The sequence below is a fragment of the Peromyscus eremicus genome, chromosome 22, assembly GCF_949786415.1.
Source record: "Peromyscus eremicus chromosome 22, PerEre_H2_v1, whole genome shotgun sequence".
Taxonomy (NCBI): domain Eukaryota; kingdom Metazoa; phylum Chordata; class Mammalia; order Rodentia; family Cricetidae; genus Peromyscus; species Peromyscus eremicus.
Window position 1 is genome coordinate 23054376 of NC_081437.1, and position 11252 is coordinate 23065627.

General features: G+C 47.0%; 2 long non-coding RNA genes across 3 annotated transcripts; both read left to right on the forward strand.

Moving 5' to 3' along the window:
• The first annotated feature begins 1314 nt into the window (after positions 1-1314).
• Positions 1315-4310, forward strand: LOC131897379 (uncharacterized). The gene is made up of 3 exons (XR_009375666.1): positions 1315-1408; positions 1522-1633; positions 4088-4310. It is a non-coding gene; the product is annotated as an uncharacterized LOC131897379 (long non-coding RNA).
• Positions 4311-6854: 2544 nt separating this feature from the next.
• LOC131897378 (uncharacterized) lies at positions 6855-10558 on the forward strand. Of its 2 annotated transcripts, XR_009375665.1 has the most exons (4): positions 6855-7035; positions 8688-8838; positions 8920-9103; positions 10118-10558. It is a non-coding gene; the product is annotated as an uncharacterized LOC131897378 (long non-coding RNA). The 2 variants fall into 2 exon arrangements; XR_009375664.1 differs by having other exon boundaries at positions 8688-9103.
• Positions 10559-11252: the final 694 nt, after the last annotated feature.

The window sequence follows — 11252 nt, forward strand, 5'->3', positions numbered from 1 at the left end:
GACTGTTTTGCTGTTTCATAGGCTGATATCAAACCCTTGTTGCTCCTGCCTCTGCCTCCTAAGTGCTAGGATTACAGATGTGCATCATCATGCCCGGCTTGCCTATTTCTTTTTTGTCTGAAATTCAGTTTTAACTGGATATTCTGTAATTTTTTTCCTCCTTCATGGTGCATTGGGGATCAAACCTAAGGTCTTGTTCATGCTAAGCAAGCCCCCCACAAGTGAGCTATATCCCCACTCTTGTATCCTATATTTTAACTGCTAAATCTGGCAACCCCACCAGGAGACATGTCCAGGTGTTCTGAACCCACACTCGACGATCAGAGTTCTGTTAGCAAGAAGGTTGTAATCCCAGATAGCAATTGATATGGTCTGCCTTATTGCTTCACAAGACTTTCTAAATCATCAGTGAAGAGAGCTCTGGTTGGGGATGACCATATGGCTTGGTGGGTAAAACCACTGTCCGCCAAAACTGACCACCTGAGTTTGATCCCCAGGATCCACAGGTGGAAGTAGAGAACTGATTCCTGTGAGCTGACCTCTGACCTCCACACATATGCCATGGCAAGTACACACACACACACACACACACACACACACACACACACACACACATACACAGTGAACACATAAATGTAATTTTAAAAAGGGAAGCTCTGGCCTACAGAGAAAGTCCAGAGTTTTCATGAGCATAGAGGTGACCAGAAGAAAGAGAGAGAGAGAGAGAGAGAGAGAGAGAGAGAGCGCTAGGCATTGAGGAGAGATCCAAAATCACATTTTTTTAATGGGAGGGTCTCACTCTGGAGCCCAGGCTAGCCTGGGATTCACTATGTAGACCAGGTTAGCTTCAAACCTTCAGCAGTCTCTTCTTACCCCAGTCTCCCAAGTGCTGGGATCCCACGCATGAGCTGTGACATTTAGCCAAGATCACAGTTTTATATCACAGGAGAAAGCCACATTCTCAGAGCCAGCTGGTGATGCTGCACAGTGGCAGAGTTTTTAAAAATCAGCCGAGGGCAGGGCACAGTGCATCGCAGTTTTCCCTGTGTGATCTGAAGCCTTGAAAACCATCACTCCGTGTCCTTCCGCTCTGCCACAGCCGCAGGGAGCGAGGCACACAGCCACCTCTGGAGACGCCGCGAACCTCTCTCTGTAACTGGGAATTCTGGTCTCTCCCAAGCCCACTCAGGATGGAAGATGCCAAAGAAATGATGGGGAGGGAGCGGGGATGTTTTCTGTGGGAGCTGGTGCCGTTTCAACACCGTTTTTATGCCTTTTTTTTTTTTTTTTAAATAAGGAGATAATTAGCAGGCAGGCTGTGATTACAGACCGTGAACCCTGAATACTGGGGTGCCACGCACGGACAGATGGGAGCCACACTCTGTGGTCAAGCTGTGATCTTTCCACCGTTAGTGAGCAGCCCATACACCTGCAGCCTTGGGAGGGGAAAAACCACTTGTTTGTCAGACCCCATGAACTCTGGCTCACAGCCCACGTAACACTGGGAATTCTGGCTGCCAGATGGGAAACCACGTGACAACCCTACTTGAAACGTGTCACCCTGGGGACAGAGGAAAAGCGAATGGTAAACATCTTTATTTTCTGAGATGGGCCCAAGGACCTGGCCCCACAGGTAACCTTCTTCTATGTACTTGTGAGAAAATAGCATCTGTTTCCTAAACTCTTGTCTGTGACGTGGGCTGAAGGAGAGCTTGTGTGAGAAAAGTGAAGTGGTACATGCCTGCTGACTCAGGATTCAGAGGACAGCGGCAGGAAGGATCAGAAGTTCAAGGCCAGCCAGAGCTAAAACAAAACAAAAAATCTGGGGCATCACAAATTGGACTTCAATGCGTTAGTTTAAAAAAAAAAAAGACAGGAAGTTGAGAGGTGGTGAGGAGGTGGGGTGGATCTAGGAGTACAGTGGGATAAATATGATCAAAACACATTGTATTATGAAATTATGAAAGAATTAATAACAAGATTATGCTTTTTAAAATCAGAAATGACATGTGTTCTGGTAGCATAATATACACATGTTGTGGGTGTCCACCAGAGAAGACTGCTCGGATGCGGGTCTAAGCCAATAGAAAGTCTTTATTAGCCAGCCAGCAACCACACTGGGTACTCAGGATCCCAGTGTAGCCCTGAGCCTTCCTCAGGATGAGCGTTTAAGCACAAAAACCAAATTATAGTTTGATGTACTTCAGTTAACAAGAACAGTTAGCCAGAATTGGAACTACAGAAGCCAAAAAAACAAGGTCAGTACATTTAGAGACTTTCTTTTTTCTTTTTTTGTTTTTTTGAGACAGGGTTTCTCTGTAGCTTTGGAGCCTGTCCTGGACTAGCTCTGTAGACCAGGCTGGCCTCGAAGTCACAGAGATCCACCTGCCTCTGCCTTCCGAGTGCTGGGATTACAGGTGTGGGTCACCACCACCCGGCCATTTAGAGACTTTCTAAGATCAAAGTGGATTTTGATTGATTAGGTCTTTGTTTTAATTTTGGCTGGTGGTGCTGTCTACATGCTGAGTTGGGTTTTTTTTTGTTGTTGTTGATGATGTTTATTTCTTTGTGTGTTTGTTTTTGTTTTTGTTTTTTAAGACAGTTTTCTTTGTGTAGCCCTGGTTCACCTGGAACTTGCTCTGTAGACCAGACTGGCCTCGAACTCACAGATCTGACTGCCTCTGCCTCCCGAGTGCTGGGATTAAAGATGGTGTGCCACCACTGCCCGGCCTATGCGCTGAGTTTTGGTACTCCCATCATGGAGTCAGTTGTGCTAAGGTCTGGGGGCCTACAAAGGTCTGGAGCCCTATTACACACACTATTTTGTGCTTCTTCTTCTTCTTTTTCTTCTTCTTCTTCTTCTTCTTCTTCTTCTTCTTCTTCTTCTTCTTCTTCTTCTTCTTTGATTGTTTTTTGAGACAGGGTTTCTCTGTGTAGCCTTGGCTGTCCTGGATCTCACTGTGTAGATCAGGCTGGCCTCGAACTCACAGAGATCTGCCTGCCTCTGCCTCTTGAGTGCTGGGATTAAAGGCGTGGGCCACCACTGCCCAACTTCAGTTTGCTTTCTTATACAGGCCACCCCGCTTCCAAGAGGGCTAGACCCTTCTACATTAATCATCAATCAGGAAAATGCCCCACAGGCTTGCTTACAGGCCAGTCTGACGGGGGCATTTTCTCAGCTGTGGCTCCCTCTTCTCACGTTACTCCAGCTGTATCAAATCGAGAAAACAAAACAAAAACCCCTAACCAACATATACCCCTTCCCTGACGTCTGTCTGTCTGTATTCTTTCTTCATTTTGCCTTTGGGTCATTTGTATTAGAACACTGGTCTTTTTCTTACGGGCTTACTAGAAGCTTTTAAAATATTGGGGAACCATCCCTGTGCCCCACGGCAGACCTGCAGATACTGTGGCACGGTTATCAGCTGTCCACAGACTTTGGTTATAGCAGTTTGTTTGAGACAGGCTCTCAGTATGTAGTCCTGGCTGGCCTGGAATTCACTGCGTAGACCAGGTTGGCCTTGAACTCACAGTATCCTTCTGCCTCTGCCTCCCAAATACTAAGACTACAGATATGAGCCATCATGCCTGGTTCACTCCCCCCTCCCACATAATATATTTATTAATTATTTTGGAATTTCATACAATGCACTCACTGGAGCATGATCAAACTCCCACGGCCAGACTCTTAAAGAAAACTGAGTTGTCACATGGTCGCCCCCACCCCCTCCACCAGACTATCAACTGTGTAGAACATCTTCTGCTCTTTTTTTTTTTATTTATAAAGTATACTTTTTAAAGGTTTTATTTATTTATCATGTATACAGTGAGTGTTCAGCCTGCAGGCCAGAAGAGGGCATCAGATCTCATTACAAGATGGTTGTGAGCTACTATGTGGTTGCTGGGAACTGAACTCAGGACCTCTGGAAGAACAGCCAGTGCTCTTAACCTCTGAGCCATCTCTCCAGCCCCTCTTTGTGACAATTATAAAGGACTCTTCTCAGTAGCCTCCTGTCTGGACTGTTTCTTTTTGGGGTGGGGATCGGGGGAGGTTGTCACAGACGCTTTCAATGTCTCTCATTCTCAGTTAGGAATCTGCAGTCACCCATCCCACTGCAAAAGACGCTTCCTCGCCCAGAACAGCCAGCTCCGCAGCCGTCATGCGGTTTCCGGCGGCCGCACAGAATTGGGACCTGGGCATGGCCCCTGGTGACGGCACGGACCACGGAGGGCTTTCAGGAGGCTTCGTGCAGAAAACGAACCGTCCTTCACCTCGGATGTCTTCTTGTTGCTCAGAGTCAGGCCGACCGTGCGGTGCACTGTGGGGCAGGACCCGTGTGAGCTCCAGGCTGCTGTACGCCACCAACCCTGCCCTCAGCATGGGCTGCCCGGCCAGTATCCCAGGCACGACCACCATCCTGTTTGTAGTCCTTGGGCAGTGCGGTGTCCCCACGCTCTCCTCCCCGCAAGCAGGACAACAGCAGCAGCTTCAGTGCCTGGTTATTTATTGATTTATTGGTTTTTCAAGACAGGGTTTCTCTATGTAACAGCCTTGGCTGTTCTACAACTCACTTTGTAGACCAGGCTGGCCTCGAACTCACAGAGATCATTTTTTTTTATTTTTATACTTAATGAATTTTTTTCGTAGATAGAGCCTCACTATGTACCCCTGGATGGCCAGGAACTCATTATTAAACCAGACTGGCCTTAAACTCAGAGAGATTTGCCTGCCTCGGCCTCCTGAGTCCTGGGAATAAAGGCGTGTGTCAATATACATGGCTCTATTGATTTTTTTGAGACAGGGTCTCATGTAAAGGCTGGTCTTAGACTCACTCTATAGTTGAGGCTGGCTTTGAACTCGTTGTCCTCTTGTTTCTGCCTCCGGAGTGCTAGGACTAGAGGCATGTACCACCATACCCTGGCCATCCTCTGTTGTATATGTGTGTGGTTTATGGGTTTTTTGTTTTTGTTTTTGTTTTTTGGTTTTTCAAGACAGGGTTTCTCTGTGTAGCGTTTGGTGCCTGTCCTGGAACTCACTCTGTAGTCCAGGCTGGCCTCGAACTCACAGAGATCTGCCTGGCTCTGCCTCCCAAGTGCTGGGACTGAAGGCATGCACCACCACCGCCCAGCTATGGTTTATGTATTTCTTTTAGTGGATATGTACATATGTATTAGGGATGGGGCATCATATCCTGGCCATGTTCTTGTGTGTGTATGTGTGTGTGAGTGATGTAGTATGTGTCTATGTTTGTATGGGCTTGTGAATGCATGTACATGCAGGTTCTTGTGTATGGATGTACATGTGCAAGCAGAGGCCGGAAATCAGCTTTGGGTGATTTTCCAGCAACTCCCTCCACCTTATATGTTTGAAACGTAGGAAAAAGAAATATCAAATAACTGTGAAAAGGTGGTAAGCCTTCCTTGAGATTTTTAGATTGAGAATTTCACGGGAGTCCAATGAACACAGTTGAGGATTCAGGAAAGGTGTAGAGAGAAAGGATGTACATGTGGGGAGTTTGTGGCGCAACGGTGGGAGAGACATAAGGGATAAGCCCAAGGAGCAACCGCAATACCAAACGTGGACTCTGCGATGGATGCACCGCAGGAAATAATGGACAGCAAAGTGCTCGCCTAAGCGAGATGGGAGGCTGAGAGACAGGGGTCAGCATGACAAGTCACGATGCTAGAAACAGACATTTTGAAGATGGTGCAGCTATTGGCCATTATAAAGGAGAAGGGAAGCTAAAAAGTGGCGGCGGCGGTGGGGGGGGGGGGGGATAGGAAATTTCATTTCACGGGGGCAGAAGCTGAGAATTAGGGCGTTGGATAAATCAACATTCAGATGTTAAAACAAACCAAATGGAGACAAAAATAAGGAGAGACGGGGCAGGGGGAAAGGGCTCAGTGGGGAAAGGCGATTGCTGCCCAGCCTGACAATCTGAGTTCGATCCCTGGCTCCCACATGGTGGAAGAGGAGAACAGATTCCATCAGGTTGTCCTCTGACTGCCACATGTTCACTGTGGTATACATGTGTCTACACACACACACACACACACACACACACACACACACACACAATGAAAGAATGTGGGGTGCTGGGTGGGAAGAGCTGAGTGGGAAAGTCTTCAATGAGAGACATGGAGTGGCTGTGGACTGCCGACATGGCGATCTCATAAACACTCCCAGGCAGGGCCTGACCCGGTCAGCACTACCATACTACTGTCATTGACTTCCCACCTGCCTGAAGTTGTTATTTACAAACCGGCCAAGAAAGGCCAGCCCCCTCCTGAATCATCGGGATCCCAAGGGACTCATCTGACCCAGCACAAATCTGTTTTGGGACTGGCAATAAAATCTTGAGAATCTCTAAGTCCAAAGGCCTTGCCCTGGATCTCCCTGAGGATCGGTACTGTTTAAAGAAGAAAGCAGGGCTGGAGAGATGGCTCAGAGGTTAAGAGCACCGACTGCTCTTCCAGAGGTCCTGAGTTCAATTCCCAGCACCCACATGGTGGCTCACAACCATCTGTAATGAGATCTGGTGCCCTCTTCTGTATACATAATAAATAAATAAATCTTTAAAAAAAAATAAAGAAGAAAGCAGTCACTGTCCACAGCGTCTTGAGAGGAACAGAAAAAGGAGAATGTTAAATTCCATCTGATTCTGATAGAGCCGAGTCCACTGACGGGCTTGTTATTATGAGACTAACCGTGTTGGGTCCTTCCACCCAGATGGAAATCTGAGTCATCCACAGCCTCTGCTCCAGCAGCGTTTGTCTTGTGCACTGAAGCAATAAATCACTTTAAATAAAAGGGGGTGGGGATGATTCATGTGCTAGACTAATATAAACCTCTAACACCAGAGGCTGCCGGAGGCCAAATCAGAACAGCACAAACTTTAAAACTCTCCAGAAAAAAGAAAAGTAGCAAATGGGGCAGAGGACATCTGCTCACACCACACCCATCGAAGCCCAGGCTAGCCCCTTTCAAACCACAGAGACTCGGGGCAAGAGGATGATGATGCATTACTAGGAGAAGTGAGTGCTGGCGAGGAAAGTCTTTTTAATGTGTTAATTATCTGCACGGTTTTTGTTTTGTTTTGTTTGAGACGAGGTTGCTCAGTCCTCCTGCCTCTACCTCTCAAGTACAATGGCACCACCATGCCTAGGGGGAGTTTTTAATTATTGTAGAAATTTATTTTTCACTCCTTTTAGCTCTGTCTCTTCAGAAACCACTTCCATGAATTGTTCAGCTTATTTTTCCCCTTCAGAGTTAGGTTTTGTTGTTGTTTGTTTGTTTTGAGACAGGGTCTCTCTATGTAGTCCTGGCTGTTCTGGAACTCACTCTGTACGTAGACCAGGTTGGTCTTGAACTCAGAAATCTGCCTGCCTCTGTCTCCAGAGTGCTGGGACTAAAAACGCTTGTGCCACCACACTTGGTCTTGAGTCATTCAAAACAGGCTTCTGGGGTTCCTTAGAGGCCAAGAAAACATACCGGAAAAGAGAAGATAGTCGTATTTCACTGTAGATGGACGCTGAAAAAGTTGTGAGCCCTGGCTGGTTGGGAAAGGACAGGGAAGGAGGCCGCCCAGGGCAGGAGAATGCAAGACTGAAGAGCCTGCCAGGGTAATTCCTCTCCATGTTTTTTTTGTTTTTTATTTTTGTTTGTTTGGTTTGGTTTTGTTGTTTTGTTTTGCTGGCCTGGTACTTACTATGCCCCCCAAGCTGGTCTTGATTAAAGGCATGTACCACCATGCCTAGCTTCTCCATGGCTTTGGTGCTGTGATGTAACAGAGCATAACAATTATTGGGGGGTTTTCTGTTCCATCTTCAAGAGGATCCAAGGGGATTGGCCAAGTGCATCTTTCCTGAGTTTATACTCTTTGTCCAAGCTTCCAGGAAAGGAAGAGTTATCTCTGCCACAATCCTCTGCCAACCCAGAGCCATAAAGAACAAAGCCCAACAATCGTCTTAATTTGGGGGATCAGTCTCCAGTGTGAATGGGGTTTCTGGGGGCCTTTAAGAACTTTGATGGATTCCACAATTGACATTTATTTTTAATTGAATTTTGTTTGTTTTTTCAAGACAGGGTTTCTTTGTGTAGCTCTGGTTGTCCTGGAACTCACTCTGTAGACCAGGGTGGCTTCAAACTCACAGAGATCCACTTGACGCTGCCTCCTGAGTGCTGGGATTAAAGGTGTGCACCACCACTGCCCAGATAATTCAAAAATTTTTAATTTTTATTTTATGTGGATGGATGTTTTGCCTGTATATCTTTCTATGTTCCGGTGCCCCGGGAGGCCAGAAGAAGAGGCGTCAGGTTCCCTGGAACCAGAGTTACAGACAGCTGTGAGCTGCCATGTGAGTGCTGAGAATCGAACCAGGGTCCTCTGGAAAAGCAACGTGTACCCTTAACCACTGAGCCCTCTTTCCAGCGCCCTACATTTTTAAAAATCAAGACTGGCTCGTGGAATACAACTGGAGTAATAAAGAGCATGCTGTCTGAAGTGAGATGAAGAAGCATCTATCCATTTTTGCCCTGACTAGTGTCTCTAGCAGAACCCAAAGGCTGGCCCAGCCAAGGCTTTGTTTATACCTTAGGCGAAGCTTGAGAAAACAGTTTGACTCTGAGTGTGGATAAAAATAGATTTTAAAATAAGCAGCTTGTCTTCTGCTTTATTTGGACACAGATTATAATGATGGCGAGTTTGGAGAGATGTACTTAACTGGGTGAGGAAGACGATGTGCCATCCACTATGAAGGCAAGTCCATCCTCTCTCTTATCTTCTAAAACAACCTTTCATGGTATTTGATTTTCCCTGAAAATTGCATAACTTTCTGGTAAGTTGGCTGGGACAATCTCCACACACATGATCACATCCTGATTAAAGAAGCAGCTCTTACAAGGATGTTTCTTTGTAGCCCTGGCTATCCTGGAACTCCCTGTGTAGACCAGGCTGGCCTCAAGCTAAGAGATCCACTTGCGTCTGCCACTCGAGTGCTGGGATTAAAGGCGTGTGCCACCACTGCCTGGCTGCCATTTTGTTCGTGTGTCTTCGTCTCGGCAAGAGGGGAGCTGTTCCGCAGAGAGTGTGCATACAGACAGGTACCTCTAGTTATCTCCATGCCAGAGGTCAGATCCATGATGCTCTGCTCTCAGAGGCCCGAGTTTGTTTCTGGAATCATGCCAACACCAAGTGAACAGTCAACTAGCCAGAGCTGTGTGGATCTGCATGTTCATTACGGCACTACATTTTCCCCTGGTTCTGGTTTTGGTTTTAACAGGGCCTCACTTTGTAGCCCTGACTGTCTGGAGCTCGCTTTATAAACCAAGATGTCTTTGAACTCACAGAGATCCTCCTGCCTCTACCTCCTGAGTGCTGAGGTTAAAGGCGTGTGCCACCACACTCAGCCAGTTTTCCTATTTAAAAGGACAGTACTAACAAATTAAAAAAAGAAGAAGAAAAGATGCTATTCCATATATTATTGGTTAGGAGGCAGGTCAGATGCCCATAGAATGTCACTTTGGCTGTCTTATCACTCAGGAGTCCAGTTGGGGGCATAAAAACGTAACTACTTTTTAATCAATGTATATATTTACTTTGTGTGTGTGTGTGTGTGTGTGTGTGTGTGTGTGTGTGATGTGTACATGATGGCAGTGTACTCAAGCCATAACAGACATGTGGCGGTCGGAGGACAACTTTGTGAGGTTGATTCTCTCATCCATCTTTACGTGAAAGGAGGGGCTCCAGCCTTTCCCTGCACGTGCCTTTATCTGCTGAGCCATCTCATTGGCCTTATTTTTTTATCTATTTTTGAGGCGAGGTTTCACATAGCCTACATGGCCTTGAACTCACCGTACAGCCAAAGAGGACCTTCTGATCCCCCTGCCTCTACCTCCTGGGTACTGGTGTTGTAGGTTTGCGCTGCTATACCTGGTGTATGTGGTGTTGGGGAATTGAACCCAGAGCTTTACTTACAGCAGGCAAGCGTTTACCAACTGAGCTACAACCCAAACCCTGTTCGTGTATTTATTTTGAGACAGGCAGACCCTGAATTCACCAGGCTTCCGCCTCAGGTTCCCAGGTGCTGTAATTACAGGGTGTACTATCACACTCAGGGTGCTAGCATCTGGAAGGGGTGCAATAGAAGTTGACTCTGAGAGTGAGAAAAAGCCGGAAACTTGAGTCACGCGCAGCTGACAGGGGATAAACACCTGTCAACACCACGGCGGTTTGGCAGACTGCCCTTCTCCTCTGGTCCGTGGCTTCCTGTCGCGCCCTCTACTGGTAATGCCTAACAAATTGCTCACTGTTAAATCTGATTTGCAGAATCCCACAACAGCTTCTTCCAGTTTGGGGCTTCTGTCAGTCTTATTTCTGTGGTCATATAGAGCACTAATTCTAGAAAAAGGCTTAATCTAGCTTCCTGCACATGATTTTTGGGCTTGAGTCTCTATCAGGTAACTAGGAATTAAGTTTGTGTACCCTGGATGCACTTAACAAATTGTGGTCCTTTAACTTCTCTGAGATCGGCTGCATATGACATTTAAAATATTTAAGTTTTATGCCGTGAACCGTGACCATTCCTGACAGTGACCTTTGAGGTCTCCGAAAGGATGATGGGGCCCCACAAGAACGATTCCACTTGGATTGTCGTAACACCGCTAAGCTGACAAACACCGCTCAAAGATCAGCCTTGGACTACAAACTGCTCAGGACAGTTTCAAGGCAGCTAGCTGATGGTCCAACCTCATGTACTACTCCAGCCAGGACTTCAGATAAGCCCCGCACTTTCCCGTTCCTCAGAGACTGGACACAAAAGATAGGACTAGCTCCCCTAGGACTCGGACCATTATTTCAATTTGATCAGGGTCCCCTAGAGATGTCGTTGCCCCCAGACAGCAGGAAGCAATCTAGAGAACACCACACCCACATTCCCGAGAGGTGGGGTGGACAGTTTTGGGTCATTCAGTGGGATATGCTTAGGTAAAGAGTCCAGAGCACTCTGCCGAGTTAAGGCTGACCTGTGCTATTTAGGGACGACCCGTCTCAACAACAGCAGGAAAGAGGGCTGGTGGGCTGGCTCAGTGGTGGCGGGGGGGGGGGGCCTCTTGCCACCACACTCACCCGAGTTCAACCCCTGGAGTTCATTTGGTGGGAAGAGAACCAACTCTTCATGCGTTGTCCTCTGACTCCATGTGTGCGCCATGGCATGCGCAAACACAAATGTAAATAATACAAATAACGAAAGGG